Source organism: Penaeus monodon, chromosome 29 (genome assembly GCF_015228065.2).
Source record: "Penaeus monodon isolate SGIC_2016 chromosome 29, NSTDA_Pmon_1, whole genome shotgun sequence".
Classification (NCBI taxonomy): Eukaryota; Metazoa; Arthropoda; class Malacostraca; order Decapoda; family Penaeidae; genus Penaeus; species Penaeus monodon.
Genome location: NC_051414.1, coordinates 9,676,597 through 9,677,076, shown reverse-complemented (window position 1 = coordinate 9,677,076; position 480 = coordinate 9,676,597). Strand labels below are relative to the sequence as shown.

The 480-nt window shown below is 30.8% G+C and overlaps 1 protein-coding gene across 1 annotated transcript in view; it reads left to right on the top strand.

The window, feature by feature from the left end:
• Positions 1 to 480, top strand: part of LOC119591726 (tubulin-specific chaperone D-like) — a gene marked incomplete in the record, with an annotated part of 16,121 nt that overhangs the window by 1,861 nt on the left and 13,780 nt on the right.

The following is a 480-nucleotide window of genomic DNA, read 5'->3' as shown; positions in this document are numbered from 1 at the left end:
GCAGTAATAGAAGAAAATGATGTATAAGCTTCATGGTTGTGTATTTTATCTGAACTTGTTTTAAGATAACATATCAGTTAGTGGAATTTACTTGTGTGAAAATTATTAAGGAGAAAACCCAAAGGAAGAAGATACTGTGCCTCTTTGTTATTATTGCTTCTGCTACTGAATCATGAGGCCCATTTTACAGTGAGTGTTTGACTCTTCTGCACTGATGGAAGGTGTTATAAAATTAATCCCTTCTGTCTTTTAGGATTCTTAGCACCATAGTCTCTTTCCTTTTTTTCCTGTCTATTCTGTTGTCAATTTGGATCTTGTAATATTAAAAGAATGATTACATGAATAGATAGATAGATATATAAGTATCAAGCTGCAGAATATGTAACAATAAGGAGAGGGATTATGCATTTTGAACAAGTAAGTTATCTTAGAATAGAACAAAATATAAAATTTTATAAGTAATTATAGCACACACACACA